Genomic DNA, 18,031 nt, shown 5'->3' with positions numbered 1-18,031 from the left:
AAGTGGAAATCCATCAACTTCATGAAAAAAACTATCACAGATACAGGCAGACATCATCTTCCTCTCCAAGTGAAAACAGATGGATATCATACCAAATGGACTGAAGTTAAAAAATCCATTGCAATCAACATACTACAGTGACTATGGTGGGAAATTGTGCCACATACTCTCAAAGAAATTGAGGAACCACCTGATCAGCATCCTGTACAGCAAACAGGAGAAGATCAAGAATGAGCTCTCAAAACTGGAGACGCTCATACAAAACCAACCTTCCACACAAACTTCCACATGGCTGGACTTTACAAAAATGAGACAAGCCATTTACAACACACACTTTACTTTTCTACAGAGGAAAAAGGACAGTAAACTATCTAAACTCCTACATGCCACAGGGGGCTACAACAGTGGTACCCTTAACTCACCCAACAATATTGCTAATCTATCCAACCACACACTTAGCCCAGCAGAAGAGTCTGTCCTATCTCGGGGACTCCCTTTCTGCCACACCACCCCCATGCACATGATACAGTTCTGCGGTGATCTGGAAGGCTACTTTCGCCATCTCCGACTCAAGGAATATTTTCAACACACCACTGAACAGTGCACTGACCCACAGGAACCCTCCTACCAACATTACAAGAAGAATCCTGCGTGGACTCCTCCTTATGGTTGAAATGACAGACTGGACTTCTACATAGAATGCTTCCGCAGACGTGCACAGGCTGAAATTGTGAACAAACAGCATCACTTGCCCCATAACCTCAGACGTACAGAACACAATGCCATCCACAGCCTCATAAACAACTCTGACATTATAATCAAAGGGCCTGACAAAGGAGGTGCTGTAGTCATCATGAACATGTCGGATTATGAAAAGGAAGCTGCCAGGCAATTCTCCAACACCACATTCTACAGGCCACTATCCTCCAATCCCACTGAGGAGTACCAAAAGAAACTACACCATCTGCTCAATAAACTCCCTGCTATAGCACAGGAACAAATCTACACATACATAACCCTAGACCCCTGACCAGAGTTATTCTATCTGCTACCCAAGATCCATAACCCTGGAAATCCTGGACGTCCCATCATCTCAGGCATTGGCCTTCTTACAGCAGGATTATCTGGCTATTTGGACTCTCTCCTCAGACCCTACACTACCAGCACTCCTAGCTATCTTTGAGACACCACCGACTTCCTGAGGAAACTACAATGAATTGGTGATCTTCCTGAAAACACCATCCTGGCCACCATGGATGTAGAAGCTCTTTACACCAATATTCCACATGAGGATGGACTACAAGATGTCAGGAACAGTATCCCTGGTGAGGTATCACCTGGTGGATGAACTTTGTGACATTGTCCTCACCCACAGCCATTTCAGATTTGGGGACAACTTATACCTTCAAGTCAACGGCACCTCTATGGGTACCTGAATGGTCCCATAGTATGCCAACATTTTTATGGCTGACTTAGAACAACGCTTCCTCAGCTGTCATCCCCTAGTGCCTCTCCTCTACTTGTGCTACATTGATGACATCTTCATCATATGAACCCTCAGGAAGGAGGCCCTTGAAGAATTCCACCTGGATTTCAACAATTTCCACCCCACCATCAACCTCAGCCTGGACCAGTCCACATGAGCGATCCACTTCCTGGACACTATAGTGCAAATAAGTGATGGTCACATAACCACCACCCTATACCGGAAACCTACTGACCTCTATACTTACCTACATGCCTCCAGCTTCCATCCAGGACACATCACACGATCCATTGTCTACAGCCAAGCCCTAAGATACAACAGCATTTCCTCCAATCCCTCAGACAAACACCTACAAAATCTTTATCAAGCATTTTTAAAACTACAGTACCCATGTGGGGAAATAAGCCATTTTTATACTCATAGAGTAGAGTTTTGGGCCTTCTGGTGACAGGTTGGAGTCCCTCAGCGAACAGACACTCATTTCCTGATCATCACCAGTAATTATCCACACAGACTAACATTCACAGTTGATTTGCTATACATTTCAAAGAGAGATGAATACAGTAATATCCTATGTTTACAAAAAGAAAAGGAGTACTTGTGGCACCTTAGAGACTAACCAATTTATTTGAGCATGAGCTTTCGTGAGCTACAGCTCACTTCATCGGATGCCACTCGGCTAAGTCATTATGCAAGGTAGCCTATTTCCCCTTGTTTTTTCCTACCCCCCCCCCCGGATGTTCTGGTTTAACTTGGATTTAAACTTTGAGAGTGGTCAGTTTGGATGAGCTATTGCCAGCAGGAAAGTGAGTTTGTGTGTGTATGGAGGTGGGGGGGGGGAGAAGGCCTGGATTTGTGCTGGGGGTGGCCCACCTTGATTATCATGCGCATTGTGGGGAGAGTGGTCACTTTGGATGAGCTATTGCCAGCGGGATAGTGAGTTTGTGTGTGTGGTTTTTGGGAGGGGGGTGGGGGGGTGAGAGAACCTGGATTTGTGCTGGAAATGGCCCAACTTGATGATCACTTTAGATAAGCTATTACCAGCAGGACAGTGGAGTGGGAGGAGGTATTGTTTCATATTCTCTGTGTGTATATAAAGTCTGCTGCAGTTTCCACGGTATGCATCCGCTGAAGTGAGCTGTAGCTCACGAAAGCTCATGTTCAAATAAATTGGTTAGTCTCTAAGGTGCCACAAGTACTCCTTTTCTTTTTGATTACAGTGTTGACCATTACCAATATATATGTAAATACACAAAAACACAAACATTATCTCCCCATATGTTCTTAAGGATTGAATTTGAGTAATTTATCCTGCAGGATGCTTAACCCTTTCTGGTCATGCATCACACTCCTAACACGAGACTGGTGTGGAAGGGAGCTATTAGAGCTCCTGGATACACCTCAAGGATCTCCCAACCTCGACAAGACATCAGCCACAAGATTCTCTTTTCCTTTGATAGGAATTATGTCCATATCAAACTCTTGCAAGGTCAAACTCCAATGGAATAACCTAGAATTGGTTCCTTTTGCTTTGTGTAACCACATCAAGGGAGCATGATCACTGAACACGGTAAACTTCTTGTTATACAAATTGGGTTTGAGTTGCTTTACTGCCCATAAAATTGCATAGCATTCTTTCTCTATAATAGCACAGTGTTGTTCAGTAGGTGTCAATTTTTTGCTTAGATATGCAATTGGGTGTCTTTTACCTCCTTCCCCATCCTGCATCACCACAGATCTCAACCCCACATTAGAAGCATCTGTGCACAGCAAGAACCTCTGCTTGAGGTTTCATGCAAGGAAAGCCTAAGCCATAAGGATTGAGATCCCAGTTCTGACTGGACCTTCCTGAATACAAACACTGGACTATAACCTATGGACTCAATTCTAAAAGAACTCTTCGCATCTACAAAGCTCACCATCTCTTCTATGAATCTGAATCTCAAGACTGACTCATGTCTGTATGTATACTGTTCTTTTAACCAATCCTCTCTCCCTTTTCTTTCTTTCTTTTTATGAATAAACCTTTAGATTTTAGATACTAAAGGATTGGCATCAGCATGATTTTGGGGTAAGATAAGTTATATATTGACCAGGGTGTGTGGCTGGTCCTTTGGGATTAGAAGAATCTTTTATTTGAAGAGATTAGTTTTAGAGAGCCACTCATCTCTAAATCCAGTGGTTTTGGTAGTGATATAAGAACTGGAATGCCTAAGGAAACTGCTTTTATGACTTCTTGTTAGCCAGTGTGGTGAAACAGAAGTTTACTTTTGTTGCTCGTTTGGTATATCTTATGGAAGAATAACCAACAGTTTTGGGTTGTGTTTGCCCTATTTCTCAGCAGTTTGTCCTGAATTTGGCACCCTCAGTGGTGACCGACTGAGGCACAGTTACAGTGGGAATGAAGGGAGAGCCAGGGTTGGGGCAAATGTCACCAAATGTGAGAAGTAATCCATTTATTATTATTTTCCCCCATAATGTGCTGGTCTCTTCCCAACTATAAAAAGAACACATGATCCCTGCCACAAGACTAGTCTACACAACAAATACACACATGCATCTGACGAAGTGGGTATTCACCCATGAAAGATTATGCTCCAATACGTCTGTTAGTCTATAAGGTGCCACAGGGCTCTTTGCCGCTACAACAAATGTAGTGATTTTACCCAAACCTAAACAATATAGTTATTCTGGTCTTGACTATGCCTCAAAAATGCTGACAGTCTGAAAGACAAACTGACAAAAGGTAGGAGAAAGGTCTCCAGTTTATAAATGAAGTGGTCAATTGGTCATTTAATGGCAATACATACATCCATGCTTTCTTTATTGCTTTAGTTTGTTCATTACTGACTCACTTGAAAATTGCCATATTGAGTTTTGAGAAAATATTGCTTGGTGCATAAACTCTGTGGAAGCTTTTAGTGCCACTTAGTGACAGTCTGAAACATTCTGAAATAGCTTTCACAGCCAATGAACTTACTAACCTAACCTCAAGCAGAAGGCTACAACTCAGTGGGACTCCACTTTTGCATGCTTGAGTGGTTCTACAAGCAACAGAAAACTGTCCAAGTATGCTATAAAAGCATTGTTCCAGTGACATTTTATTACTGTCAGTTACCATTCAACGCTCATCTCAAGTGACTTACCAGAGCAGATTTTTCAAAAGGTAGGGACTCAGGTAAATATGAAAAAGCACTCTTGTATTTGCATGAGTAAATAGGGTTTGTATGCAGGTACAAAGAAGTCTAACTTTAGCCATTTCTGTATGCATTTACATGATTTGTGCATACAGTTATGGTAATAGCAAATGGAATGCAAAGGCAGTTGGCTCTCAGGCTTCCACTGTGTCATCATAAGTGTATAGAAATGAATTAGACAATTTATTACAAACATATTTCTGATTATTCATAAGTATTTGTCCTAAATAAGAAGAAATGCAACAGTAAGAGTTTAGGCAATTGGGAAGACAGAGGCAACTGGTGCATGGATCTGCTCAATTTTCCATGCCCACTGCCAAAAGGATACCCTAAAATCTCTACACTAAGCTGACACAAGTGTATAGTTGTATTTGTGAAAATATCACGAAAGGAAGTGTAATACTTTATTTTAATTTATACTATTTCAAAGTTAAACGAAACAAGTTACTGAATATACTAAAATACATATGTAATACAGGAAGTAAGAGCAGTTGAAATTTCTTCAATTTGGTCCAAAATATTCCACAAATAAAATGATCAAATTATCAGCAATGAGGAGAGGAGGAAGTGAGTTTACTCTTGTATTCAAGTCCATGGGGCCGGACGAGTTGCATCCGAGAGCGTTAAAGGAATTGGCGGCTGTGATTGCAGGTCCATTGGCCATTATCTTTGAAAACTCATGGCGAACGGGGGAAGTCCCGGATGACTGGAAAAAGGCTAATGTAGTGCCAATCTCTAAAAAAGGGAAGAAGGAGGATCCTGGGAACTACAGGCCAGTCAGCCTCACCTCAGTCCCCAGAAAAATATTGGAGCAGGTCCTCAAAGAATCAATCCTGAAGCACTTACATGAGAGGAAAGCGATCAGGAACAGTGAGCATGGATTCACCAAGGGAAGGTCATGCCTGACTAATCTAATCGCCTTCTATGATGAGATTACTGGTTCTGTGGATGAAGGGAAAGCAGTGGATGTATTGTTTCTTGAGTTTAGCAAAGCTTTTGACACGGTCTCCCACAGTATTCTTGTCAGCAAGTTAAAGAAGTATGGGCTGGATGAATGCACTATAAGGTGGGTAGAAAGTTGGCTAGATTGTCGGGCTCAACGGGTAGTGATCAATGGCTCCATGTCTAGTTGGCAGCCGGTGTCAAGTGGAGTGCCCCAGGGGTCGGTCCTGGGGCCGGTTTTGTTCAATATCTTCATAAATGATCTGGAGGATGGTGTGGATTGCACTCTCAGCAAATTTGCGGAAGATACTAAACTGGGAGGAGTGGTAGATACAGTGGCAGGTAGGGATAGGATACAGAGGGACCTAGACAAATTGGAGGATTGGGCCAAAAGAAATCTGATGAGGTTCAATAAGGATAAGTGCAGGGTCCTGCACTTAGGACGGACGAACCCAATGCACCACTACAGACTAGGGACCGAATGGCTAGGCAGCAGTTCTGCGGAAAAGGAACTAGGGGTAACAGTGGATGAGAAGCTGGATATGAGTCAGCAGTGTGCTCTTGTTGCCAAGAAGGCCAATGGCATTTTGGGATGTATAAGTAGGGGCATAGCGAGCAGATCGAGGGACGTGATGGTCCCCCTCTATTCGACATTGGTGAGGCCTCATCTGGAGTACTGTGTCCAGTTTTGGGCCCCACGCTACAAGAAGGATGTGGATAAATTGGAGAGAGTCCAGCGAAGGGCAACAAAAATGATTAGGGGTCTGGAACACATGACTTATGAGGAGAGGCTGAGGGAACTGGGATTGTTTAGTCTGCAGAAGAGAAGAATGAGGGGGGATTTGATAGCTGCTTTCAACTACCTGAGAGGTGGTTCCAGAGAGGATGGTTCTAGACTATTCTCAGTGGTAGAAGAGGACAGGACAAGGAGTAATGGTCTCAAGTTGCAGTGGGGGAGGTTTAGGTTGGATATTAGGAAAAACTTTTTCACTAGGAGGGTGGTGAAACACTGGAATGCGTTACCTAGGGAGGTGGTAGAATCTCCTTCCTTAGAAGTTTTTAAGGTCAGGCTTGACAGAGCCCTGGCTGGGATGATTTAATTGGGGATTGGTCCTGCTTTGAGCAGGGAGTTGGACTAGATGACCTCCTGAGGTCCTTTCCAACCCTGATATTCTATGATTCTATGATAATCTGACCATCACCAATTATGTTGTGTATATAACAGAAACTGTCAGTGAGGTGGTATCATCTCTACCTTTCCTCTTTTAACAGTAACAATCAGCTGACATTTTTTACCAAGACAATAATCTATAAAGCAGGAAGATAATTTGAAAGAGTATTGTTAGATTAAATAAAAGGTAGTAGATCAAGGAAATGAAATGTTTCTTTTCATAGGATGTTTTTAATACTACATAATATTACACTGTACTCTGGCCTAAATGTCTCAATGCTTATATCTGGCAGGAAACACACCATGTAAAATTAATGACTTTGGCTGCTGGACTTTACACCTATGTTGTTAACCTTGTTAACATTTTAATAGCCCTTCATTGCCAAGTTGCTATTGATAATGACTTTTGATTATATGTCAGTTCAATTTCTAAAAGTGCCAGTCTTGTTGTCTCGTGTGATTTCTCTCCCCTTCCTCCTCTCCCACAGGTCCTTCAATAGATTTTACTTGCCATGATTGGAAAAACCCTGTCTAGGCCAAATAAAACCAAGTTATAACTTTTCCAAGCAGGACAGAGAATTTGGAACACACTAAGTGAAGCCAACTGAATGAAGTTTAGAACTACCATGTACATTCAAAACCGGTATTGATGGCAAACTGAATCTCAGGTGGAAGTTACAGAACACAGGCATATTGTGCCATCTTTAAAAAAATTGGTCCAGATTTTCAAAATTAGGTGCAGACAAGCACTAGTGCACATCTGACTCATTCTCATGTGTACCAGATGTGTTCGAGTGAATAAATATTTGCATGCATAAACATGACAAGTTAATTCCATAACTGGTTAAGTCCATGCACAAATACCTGATTGGCATATGTGCATTTAGTATTTGAATCCAGAAGTTAGACATACACACAAATATCTGCATATTCCTAGCTCTGAAAATCTGGCCCATAGAGTTGCTAATATTAATTAACCTATATTTATCCACTTTCATCTCTGAAATCTTCTTAAGGTTACAAAGTTAGTAGGTGATCAGAATGATAAAAACTCAAACTGGAACAAAGTGTAAAGTCCTCAGAAGTAAAGGATATGTCAGAAACCAGTCTACCTAAACTTGCCCTCTGTTCAACACTTCTCTTGGGAGGCACTAAATGCTTCCTCAGCTGTTACAAGTGAATAATTCATCCCCTGTATTTCCTCCCATGGCCAAACATGAAAGAGTACAGGGTCTTTGAAAGTTCACTGGTTAGTGAATAATGAAACTGCTTACAAATGGGATGATCTGCAATGGTTATTAAATATGTAATGATGGTGACATGAATCTAATTTTATTTTAGCCTGAGTTGTTTGTTGAAGACTGTTGCCTTGATTCATAAAGCAAGTCAGATTTTGATTATGGAACTTTCGTGATGACTTCACAAGAAGGAAATGTAAAGCACTATTAAAAGCATGATAAAATTTTTGCTGTGGATTAAATGACAATATTACAAGTGGTTACCATTAAAATAAATGGCAACACTTACTGAATTTCATAGATCTTAAGGCTGGAAGGGACCATTTTGATAATCTATTCTGACCTCCTGTATAAAACACAGTTTTCCCCCAGGTTTTTTTTTCCTGTTTGAACTACAACATATCTTTCAGAAGAAAGGTATAAAAATTGCCAGTGATGGAGAATCTACCAAAACCCTTGTTAAATTGTTCCAGTGGTTAATTACCCTCACTTTTACAAATTTACTCCTTATCTCTAGTCTGAAAAGTTACCACAGCACAATCTGAAATTAGCACAATACACTGTACCTTGGAATAAAACTGACAGCCTTTAAAACTACAGTTAGTTCAAAATGTAGCAGCCTGCTTACTCAGCAACACTGGCTACTGACATCACAACACACTGGGGGTTAAGAGCTGCGTAGGGCTGTGTAGGGATACTGGCTACTCAATGATATGAGCTTCTAGTGCCTCTGAGTAGTGACAGGTCTCTTAACCACTAAGCAGGCTCACAGCTCTTCCATCATCCTCCCCAAACAGCCCAACTATTACTCATTATTGAGGACATGGGGCAATAAGGGCTAACATGTCCTTTGCTGCTGTGTAAAACACTGTTTTGCATTCATTACAATAATTTTTTGACTGTCCTCATAAACTAAAAGTTTTTTACTGTTGAATTTTGCCATTTTGCTGAGTTCAGGAGAATGCCAGCAGGTGAGTGTGTGCACTATATAAAGCTGTACAAATGCAACCATACTTTACATCAATGTAATGCAAGGCACTTCACAAATTAAATAAAACCAGCTTATCTCAAATCAACAGGAACAGGCACAGCAAACAGATCATCTTTACTCTTGATTTAAGAAGTCAGTGGCTCAATCCATGGATGTCAAGAGGGATAAAGTTCTCAAGGTGTGATGCATGACAGGCAAGCATTTCACAGGAAAATCTTTGGACTAAGAATAAGTCAGAGGATGAAGATTTGAAAGATCATTTATTTTTCTGTAGAGAGTGAATAGAAGTCATTAATATAAGAAATAGGTCTATGTTCCACATTCAGTGCTGAATCAAACAAGATCCTGAAAAGTCCCTGAGTTTTAAAGGAAACTAATAGCAAACACAGTTCCATTTTTATCCAATTAAAGATCATATCAAAATACAAGCCAGACAGACTACTTTTCAATAAACTGTCTTTTCAACTCAACTAAAACACTATTTGATGAGTGGAAATTATAAAAAATTTCAGATTTGGGCTACACATGGAAAATGTGCTCTCGCACATGCAAAACATGTAACTGTGCACATAAACAGATGATTGTATATGCAGTTATTTTGCAGATGCATAACCCTAGGCCTAGTCTGTCCTATCTCGGGGACTCCCTTTCTGCCCCACCACCCCCATGCACATGATACAGTTCTGCGGTGATCATGCACAATGAGGGTTTCTCAAGCACTTTTCTGTATACCACGACACAAAGGCACAATCCTGTGGGTTGTGGACCTCTGCATTCCCTGAGCTCTATTATATTAAATGAGATTCTGTGCATGCCTAAGGGTGCCCAAGAATTTGTTCAGTTTGAAGTATTGGGACATATTTTGCTCCCACAACTTTAACTATATTGTACAATAATTTAGCCTTTAGAAGTCAATGTAGGAAGCCAGTCAGGTATCATGTACTGTGATTTTTTCGAAAGATACAGCTACTTAGCTAAAAGAAAAGGAGTACTTGTGGCACCTTAGAGACTAACCAATTTATTTGAGCGTGAGCTACAGCTCACTTCATCAAATAAATTGGTTAGTCTCTAAGGTGCCACTAGTACTCCTTTTCTTTTTGCGAATACAGACTAACACGGCTGTTACTCTGAAACCAGCTACTTAGCTGTTTACTTTCTATTCCCTTTGGGGATGATCTATTGATTTATATAATGGCCATGTTTGTTTTACTTTGTACTCATATGGTACTGTCTAATCATGGATAATGTCTATTTTTCTATAGAAAAAAATAAATAAAAATTCAATTTTTTAAAAAATGCAGACCTGCTGCAACTTTATAAACAAATTAGGTCACTTTTTTCCCTGGGTTAAACAGAAGCAACTCCCAATGAAGTCTGTATTTCACCAGCTTCTGTGTTAGTATATTATTTTATTAGTGTATCGTAACGAATAAATAGTATCTTAACAACAAGGAGGAAAGCGCTCAGACCAGAATAGGGAAAGAACAGGTTAATGAATACGTGGATATGATAGATGTATTCAAGACATCAGGGCCTCACAAAATGTACCCTAGAGTACTTAAGGAAATAGCTGAAGCAATATCCAAGCCATTAACAGATATTTTTGAGAACTCATGGATGAGTAAGGCCCCAGAGGACTGGAAAAGGGAAAAAAGCATAGTACGTTTCTTCAAAAAGGGAATAAAAGGAGCACCTGGAAAATTATAGACCAGTTAGCATAACTTAAATACCTGGAAAGATACTGGAACAAATTATTAAACAATCAGTTTGTTCAATCCTAGAGGATAAGGTAATAAGTCATAACCAGCATGGATTTGTCAAGAACAAATCATGCCAGACTAATCTTGTTTTCTTTTTGACAAGGTAACAGGACTAGTGGATAAGGGGGACGAAAAAGATGTGATATCTCTGGACTTTAGTAAGGCTTTTCGTACAGTCTTATATGACATTCTGATAAACTAGGGAAATATGGTCTAGATGAAATTACTTTTTATGTTCATGGCATATACACAGATAAAAACATAAAATACTCTTTGCTGAAAGGTCGCAATGTAACACTACTTTATTTCTTAGAATTCAGAACTCTAACAGACAAGAACCCAAAAAACAGAGAGAGAGAGAGAGCACATTGACTGCAGACTGCTGCTAGACCCAGATCACATGCTTTCCTATAGAGCCCCTATCCCGCAAGCAGGACTGGGAAACCCCTGAGCATTAAAATAATAGTTCATAATTTTACTGCAGTTTGCAATACAGTACATTGCTTTAAGGTGGATGGTGTAACCTTTGCTTTATGTGTTCCCAACTAGTAATTTAAAAATCAGAAATACAATCCAACAGAATTCTTTAATGTTCAAGCCTCCAGGGAGGTTGCAGATAATTTAATTTAGTGGAGGACTATGAATGACACGAGTGATAAAATTAAAGGCTTTATTTAATATAAAATAGTTAGCTAAGCAAACAGGCTTTAAAATATGACCATATATTACATTTATACTCAATTCTCAGCTTAAATGATGCATTTTGGGGTGATCAGTCCCTAGATGAGGAGAATGGATATAATCTTTCCTCTAAAGGCACCTTGATGGTGGACAGGTGAGCCTAAGCTAAAATTAGTGTATTATCATTTTTATAATCAATTATAATAATGCACCTTAATTAATTAATATTAAATCCACCTCTTTTACGACACATATTTTCTCATTTCTTATTGGCTAGTTAACATTAAGCATCGTCTTACTTAACATGCACAAATGCCATACCAATCACTATCAATATAGATAGCATTTTCCAAAACGTTAACATTTTATTTCAAACATTTGTAAAAACCAGTTAGGACCAAAACATGTCTACAACATGTCCTAGGGTTACGTCCTAACTTTTCTTCAACTTGCCTCTGAATTGTTTTACTTTATTTTACTCATATTTTACCAAGTCTCACTTGATTCCAGTCAAGCCTATTTTTTATAAATAGATTTTTGGGCCTACTTACATTTCAACATTTCTATACAAACATAAGCAAGTATCATGGCTATAGGCTACAATTCACAACTGTTTTAAACACCGTTTTCAGTGGGTCCCTGTCAAAGTGGAAGGACATATAAAATGGGGTCTCTCATGGGCCTGTCCTGGGTCTAGTACCATTCAATATTTTCATTAATGATTTGGATGATGAGGTGGAGAGTATGCTTATACATTTTTCAGGTGAAACCAAGCTAGGAGGGGTTGCTAGCCCTATAGAGGACAGGATTAAAATTCAAAATGACCTTGATAGTGACCACAGCAAAATTCAAAAAATATAAGTGCAAGATATTACATTCAGGAAAGAAAAATCAAATCCACAAAATGGGGAATAACTTATTTGGCAGCAGTACCACAGAAGAGGATCTGGGGGTTATAGTGGATCACAAATGGAATGGGCCAGTGTGATTTAGCTGCAAAAAAGGGAAATGTCATTCTGGGGTGTATTAACAGGAATATCATATGTAAGACATAGGAGGTAATTGGTCTGCTCTACTGGGCACCTGTGAGGCCTCAGCTGGAGTACAGTGTTCAATCTGGGCATCACACTTTAAGAAATATCCAAACTAATTGGAGAGAAGCCAGAGGACAGCAACAACAATAAGGGGGTTTAGAAAACATGACCTAAAAATTAAACAAATTGAGCATGTTTAGTTTAGAGAAGAGACCTGATAACAAATATGTAAAAAAAATTACATAAAGAGGACTGGTTTCAAAGTAGCAGCCATGTTAGTCTGCAGCCGCAAAAAAAAAAAAAAAACAGGAGTACTTGTGGCACCTTAGAGACTAACAAATTTATTTGAGCATAAGCTTTCATGGGCTACAGCTCACTTCATCGGATGCATAGAATGGAACATAAAGAGGACTGTGATGAATTGTCCTACCCGTGGTGGACATGGAGAACAAGTAGTAATTGGCTTAGTTTTCAGCAAGAGAGATTCAGGTTAGCTATTAGGGAAAATCTTTCTAACTCTAAGGATAGTTCAGCACTGGAACAGGCAACCTAGGGAGGTTGTAGAATGCCCATCATTGAAGCATTTAATGAACACAGATGAACACCTGTGAGGCTAGGTATATTTAATCCTGCCTCAGCATGTGGCAATGGATTAGATGGACCTTTCTGTGGTTCTATACCAGAAGTGTAATTTATTGTTGTTTGTCAGTTAGGAAGTCTGGATCAAAAGTGTGGGCCAGATCTTCAGAAGATAGTTCCAGCATAGTTCCATTCGCTTCAAAGGAGCTATGCTAATTTACTGCAGCTACGGCTCTCACCTTGGATGTTTAAGTTGTTGGAGAACTAAAGAAATAATCAAATAATCATGGGCAAGAGGTGATGCCTCCCTTTCCTCTCCCCACCATGTGGGCTTGAGAGAAAATTGCAGAGAGGAGCCAGTCAGATACTCCAGCTGGTAGGGGCAGAAGCAGCCAAACGAGGGACCTTTGCTCCCTGGGAGATTCAGAGAATTTTTATAGTTATGACTGGACTTTCTCTACCCTGTATTGACTGGTTTTTCATTCCAACACTCTTGCTCTCCATCCCTCACAGTTCACAGAAGCTTCACCTCAGCTTCACTCCATGCATGCCCTTTTATCCAGTTCTCCCTTGCCCTGTCCCCTAACTTCCCTTCCCTTCCCCTTCCTAACTAAATCCACACACACAAATAAATCGTGGAACTAACATACCATTTGCTGCCATCACATTTTTCACATTGCTTGTGCATTCAACCCCCTTCCCTATCCTGTATCTGTCTTGTCTATTCAGATTGCAAACTCTTTGGGGCAGGGACCATCTACTGTTGTGTTTTTACTGTGTTTAGCACCATGGGAACCCAGTCTTGGCTGGCCCTAAGGCACTGCCATAATAAACATGTTCAATAATAATGTGGTAAAGAAACCCTTAATATTCTAGTCTAGTTCAACATCCATTAAAAAGCATTCTGAGTCATCAAATCTTGCAACTGCACCAGGCATTTTAAACAAAATAACAAAAAAACAAAAAATATGAAGTGTAGGCTTCTGGAGAGAGGTAACTTGGAGAGCTGAATATCAGCATCAGAGCAATGGTACGCAATAATGAAAAATAAAGATAACAGCCAGCACATAAACTGAGAAGATTAACAACCTACTTTTGAGCTCTGAAGGACATTTTAGCAAGTTGAACATAGCAGGAACCAAAAGCCATATGAAAGACAGTTTTGCCACAGGCATCCAAGTACCCAGGAACAGGGTGAATTTGATTTAAATCACTAGTCAGGAAGACTAGATTTAATCATGGATTTCTACATAAAATTCATTCTTGTTGGTTGTTATAACCTTAATACATATCCTTTGCAACTCAGAGATAGATGTAGGTTTCATTTTTAGAAGGTACACACTATACATTTTTAAAGTGATTTATTTTGAAAACTTTTCAGATTAGTTTTACAGCTATATCAGAAAATGAATGATTGTTTGGTTATTTCATTTACCAGATTGAAGTAGATATTTATGAAGTCATTGGGAGGTGAACTATCTCCAATTCAACAGGGTAATCATTAATATTTGGAGGATTTTCTTGCCATGCTGTATTAGGAGGAGAACATCACCAGAGAGACATTTAAATTGTTTTATTTAACTAAAACAACAATGTTATGTATTCTGGATTTTTTTCTTCAACAGTGAACATATAATATTTTAACAAAACAAGCATATGAATTTTTGAATGTAGTTAAATGTTCAAGTTTTTTAAAATCACGTTTGTTTTTGTTAAAATTTATTTTATCTAAAATGTTAAATGAAATATTTTAAAAAACAAAACAAAAATTAAATCTACTACATCAGCCAGGTCAACATGAGAAACTTAAAATATTGGCTTCTGCAGCTACCACAGTCGTCTTCACCTTCATTTTCCTGTTTGTTCATAATCTGAAAACGAAAAACAAGCTTTCCTGCTTCTTCAGGTCCCAAACGATTTCTCAGTTTGGAATGAATTAGTCCAAAGGAAGAAAATATTCTTTCTACACTAGCAGAACAAGCTACTGCTGTTAAAAGTGAGATTATCCCTTCAACAGTCTCTGAATCCAAGTGCTTACGTGACTTCCACCAGTTCACTGGTGTGTCTTTCTTTAAAACATCATCAGCAAACATATATTTCTTCAGTGGTTCACTCTTAGCTCTGAAGTTTATTATAGTTCACATTATGGAGGGATGATAGCTGGATGTCCATGTCATAGCCAGCTCCTCTTCTTCAGCAGTTAAGGTTTGACCCTGGTACCGAATATTGAGAATATTTGCAAGAAAATGAGCTGGAGATAGTGCTTGTCCCATTCGTTTTTATAATGCTTGTAATTTAACCCTTTTTAAGATCTCATTCAGTTCCTTCCAAATTTCAACAGCGTCAGCAATAAAACAGCTATTTCCCTGCATTGTGTTCAAGGCTACAGAAATAGGCTTCAGGGTACTCAGCATGTGTTCAACATTTCTCTGAAGCCCAATGTTGAGAACATTGGCTGTGACAGTACCATCTATTTTTTCACGATTTTGTTCACAAACTGTCATCAGATTAGGCCAGTTCTTGATATAGTGCTCAAAACAGTCCACTCCTGAGTTCCATTCCATGTCTTGTGGGAGAGTTAGCTTGGTTCCTCCCACTTTTTTCAGAGCAGCTGCTGAAAAGTGGTTGTTATGGAAGTATTTTGCAATTTCAACAACATTAGCCTTTATTTCTGGAACACTGGAGTCTTTGGCTAGGAGGTGCATCAAATGAGCACTGCAACTGTATGTTATTAGCTTGGGACTCTCTTAGCTCTATTCTAAATAATTTCTTCTCATCTTGGATAGATTTGCAGCATTGTCTGTGACCAAACTGCATACTAGACATTTGAATTTTTTTTCACAGTTTGTTGTAGCTTTTACTGCTACTTCTTGTAAGTATTCTGCTGTGTTTGCATTTCCTGATGTATCAATTGTTTCTGTAAGGAAGACATTCCCTTCTTCTGTTGTCACACAAACACATACAACAGGATCATTGTGGACATCGATCCATCCATCAAGACTCAGGTTAACAATTTTACAATCTAGACCTTTTGCACACTGCTCAATTTCTCTTTCATACACTTTATCCAGCAATTTGCCTGCGACATCTGCTCTATTGGGTGGATTGTCTCCTGGTCTTAATGACTGAACCATGTTAAGTGTGAGTTTTCAATCATATGGAAAGGAGAGTTTGTTGCATAAACAACAATTTTTTCATCAATTACCTTTTTTATAATCTGCTGGTTCTTATCACAAACTTATCTATGGTTGTTTCTGGATGATGGAGATTTTTTTTTCCTTTTTGCTACAGGTAAATATACTGTGGCTAGTGACTGAAACACTATCATTGGCAGATAACTCTGAAGCTATAGAAAATGATGGTGATCTTGAAGGTGGATAGTCTTCAGAATCCTGTATGTTGAGGATGGATTCTCCTAAACAAAATAAGTCAATGCAGTTATTTAATTATTAATACCTTACTGCTCATTTACTATTACTCATTGCATTCACTGACACTCAGTACTATTTTAAAGATGAAATTGTAATAGGAAGATCTGCCTATTTCAGCTATTTCTTTTTTATTACAACTGCATCTAAAATGATAGTACCATAGAGTAAGAACTATATTTTTTGCTCAAACATGAGAATTCAAGAATAGTTCAGAAGGAAGACAGGCAGTCCTTAAGAAAGAAGTCTGCTGCAGTTTCCACGGTAAACATCTGATGAAGTGAGCTGTAGCTCACGAAAGCTCATGCTCAAATAAATTGGTTAGTCTCTAAGGTGCCACAAGTACTCCTTTTCTTTTTTTTGAAATAAAAAAGTTTACCAACCTGAAGATCCTGCATGTTCAGACATGTTCCTTTCGTCATCTTCAACACAGCTTCTCATGATGTTATTTCATTTGGGCAACCAGGCCTTGCATTTCTTTGTTGCTCTGTTTGTATTTTGCACACATGCCTGTTTTACCCACAGGTAGAAGAATTTCATTAAAATATTCCCAAACTAGGTCTCTTTTACGGCCTGCTGCCATTATAGGTTTTCCCTTCTAGTGAGAGAATGGCATGGTAGATCTCAAATTAATGAAGGCTACACTCAGAAAGACCTCAAGATCTCTGGAATATGCTGCTCAAACAGTTTCACTTTTGTTTCTACTGCCTGTCCCTCCCTTCTCACATTTATCTCCAGACTTCTTCTCCTTGTCAGATCTATTCCACTCCCAACAATCTTCTATTCATTGAACCTGTTGAAACTTTGCACTTTTAGAGAAAGGTAAGGGATTGACTCTGTGTAAACAAATTTGCAGAGGGACAATAGGGTTGAGGTCTGTTATTTCTCACCTCTAGATATTTATTTATTTAAAACATTTTTGCTGTTAACAAGCATATTATCTCTGGAGAGACAAATCCACAGTTTGAGAACTGCAAAACTAAGCATCTCTGATGGTATCTTCTAGCCTGAGCACTGAGTCCCACTGGGTAGATCGAAAGATTAACCTAAAAAAATCTATAGAGAAGTCCCTGGAACCCCATAAGATTAGGTCCCTAATCTATGAACTATTGGAACTCATTTACAAAACTCATCTTAAACATTACATGAATATATTGTCTCATACTATAGAATTAGAATTTATAATCCCTGTTCCATGATAAGATATCTTTGAGCTATAATGTCTCTTAATTAAAACTATATTTAGATAGGTTTTTTTCCTCAAAAGGCATTTTATCAAAAAAATCCGATTTAAATAAAAAAAATCAATTTTTTTTTATTTTTAAATAATTGATTTTTATCCACCCTGCCCAGGAATTCACAAAGACGTCTAAACATTAGACAACATCACAGATATTCAAGTTGTTCCACTGGGACTTCATAATCCAGGGTCTCAAAACCGGTTGGGAGATCCAAAAGTGCCAACATGGACTCTGCTCCACTATTAGCCAAATGAATGACATTACTTTATACTTGAGTTCAGGC

The sequence above is a fragment of the Lepidochelys kempii genome, chromosome 5 (assembly GCF_965140265.1).
Source record: "Lepidochelys kempii isolate rLepKem1 chromosome 5, rLepKem1.hap2, whole genome shotgun sequence".
NCBI classification, from domain to species: Eukaryota; Metazoa; Chordata; order Testudines; family Cheloniidae; genus Lepidochelys; species Lepidochelys kempii.
Note: the sequence above shows the minus strand (reverse complement) of the source record.